The sequence below is a fragment of the Neltuma alba genome, unplaced genomic scaffold, assembly GCF_004799145.2.
Source record: "Neltuma alba isolate B1F8T4 unplaced genomic scaffold, ASM479914v2 tig00010326_pilon, whole genome shotgun sequence".
Taxonomy (NCBI): domain Eukaryota; kingdom Viridiplantae; phylum Streptophyta; class Magnoliopsida; order Fabales; family Fabaceae; genus Neltuma; species Neltuma alba.
This window is the reverse complement of record NW_021635237.1, coordinates 160,385-162,991: the sequence shown is the minus strand read 5'-3', so window position 1 is coordinate 162,991 and position 2,607 is coordinate 160,385.

Genomic DNA, 2,607 nt, shown 5'->3' with positions numbered 1-2,607 from the left:
TGTGTCATAATCTCTCAGCGTCAGTCAGAGTGCGGACAAAAACAACTGGGTGATCTTTGATTCTGAAGAGTGCTTAATCATAAGCAAAGATGACCTACCTTTGAAGAAAGAAGAATTGAATACGAAGCTGAGAGCTCCGAGGGACGGTAACTGTTATACACTTCAATTTGATTCTAAAACTCTGAAAACTGTTTTTATTAGTAAAAAGGAGGAAAGTTGGATTTGGCACAAACGACTTGCACATGTCAACATGAATCAACTTTCAAAATTAATAAAAAGGGATCTAGTTGTTGGTTTACCAAAAATCCAGTATGAACGCGATGATGTTTGTGATGCTTGTCAAAAAGGTAAACAAACAAAATCTTCATTTAAATCAAAGAAGATAGTTTCAACTGAAAGACCTCTCCAAATGATTCACATGGACTTGGTCGGTCCATCTAGAGTAAAAAGCTTCGGGGGAAATCTTTATACTCTTGTAATAGTTGATGACTATTCAAGGTTTACCTGGACTTTGTTTCTTTCCTCTCTAAAGATGAAACTTTTAATGCTTTCATTGTTTTTGCCAAAAAGGTCCAAAATGAGAAAGGTATATCTATTGTGTCTATCAGGTCAGATCACGGAGGAGAATTTGAAAACAACGAATTCGCAGACTATTGTGAGGAACATGGAATTGACCACAACTTTTCTGCACCAAGGACTCCTCAACAAAACGGAGTAGTTGAACGAAAAATAGAGTACTCACACGGAGATGGCTAGAGCAATGCTAAATGAGAAAGGGGTCTCACAAGTTTTCTGGGCAGAAGCAATGAGCACAGCCTGCTATATTTCAAATAGAGCCTACATCAGAACACTGCTCGGGAAGACTCCATATGAATTGTACAGGGAAGAAAACCCAATTTGTCACACCTAAGGATCTTTGGAAGCAGATGCTATATCCACAACAACAACAAAGAAACCTGGGTAAATTCGATCCTAAAGCTGATGAGGTTTTGTTTCTTGGCTACTCTAATCGTAGTAAAGCATATAGAATTTTCAATAAACGAACCTTTACAATAGAAGAATCAATTCATGTGGTGTTTGCTGAAACTGAAACAATTTCGAAACCTGTAGATGATGATGCTGAAATCGTTCAAAATTTTCAAAAACTAGATTTGAACAAAAACTCGAACAAATTATTTTCAGAAACCGTTTCAGAAAACAGGGATGTTTTAAACGATCCCTCTTTACAAGAAATCTAGAGCAGCCAAAGGCATGGAGACACAACCGAGATCATCCTCTGGATCAAGTCATCGGTAAAGTCAATGAAGGGGTCAAAACCCGGAGACAATTGTCAATGAAGTTCTTTTCTCTGCTTTCATTTCTCACATTGAGCCCTCTAATATTGACGAAGCACTATCAGATGAATTCTGGATAGCTGCGATGCAGGAAGAACTTAATCAATTTGAGAGAAATCAAGTTTGGGAATTGGTACCCAGACCAGAAGACCATCCGGTCATTGGCACCAAATGGGTATTCAAAAACAAGCTCGATGAATCAGCTCAGATTGTCAGAAACAAAGCCAGATTAGTAGCAAAAGGCTATAATCAAGAAGAGGGAATCGATTATGAAGAAACGTATGCTCCTGTAGCTAGATTGGAAGCCATACGAGTTCTTTTGGCTTTTGCTTGCATCAAAGATTTCAAACTATTTCAAATGGATGTTAAAAGTGCATTTCTGAACGGTTATATATCCGAAGAGGTGTTTATCGAACAACCTCCCGGTTTTGAAAATTCAAATTTTCCAAATCATGTTTACAAACTTAAAAGGCTTTGTATGGTTTGAAACAAGCGCCCAGAGCCTGGTATGAACGACTTAGCCACTTCCTTATAGAAAAAGGATTCGAAAGAGGTAAAGTGGATGCCACACTTTTTTCATTAAAAGAATAGGAAAGATCTTTTGATTGTTCAAATATATGTAGATGATATTATTTTCGGTGCTACTAACGAAGATCTCTGTCAAGAATTTGCTAAGCTTATGCAGGGAGAATTCGAGATGTCCATGATGGGAGAATTAAACTTCTTTCTGGGATTACAAATCAAACAAAAGAAGAACGGTATATTTATCTCCCAGACGAAATATGTAAAGGAGTTGCTGAAGAAATTCGGAATGGAGAATGCTAAAAGTGTAAAGACTCCAATGAGCTCAACCTGTTCGCTTGATATAGACGAAGACGGGAAAGACATAAATCTAACAAGATATAGAGGGATGATCGGTTCCTTACTATACCTCACTGCAAGTAGACCAGATATTCAGTTCAGTGTGGGAATGTGTGCGAGATATCAGTCAGCCCCAAAGGAGTCGCATGAAGAAGCCGTGAAGAGGATACTCAGATATCTTGTAGGAACTCAAAATTTAGGAATCTGGTATCCAAAAAGAGGAACCGAATACTGAATTAATGGGTTACTCAGACGCCGATCACGGTGGATATAAAACAGACAGAAAAAGCACCAGTGGACAATGTCAATTCTTCGGAGGATGTCTTGTCTCATGGTCAAGCAAAAAGCAAAACACCGTGGCAATCTCCTCTACTGAATCAGAATATGTAGCCACTGCCTGCTGTTGTGCTCA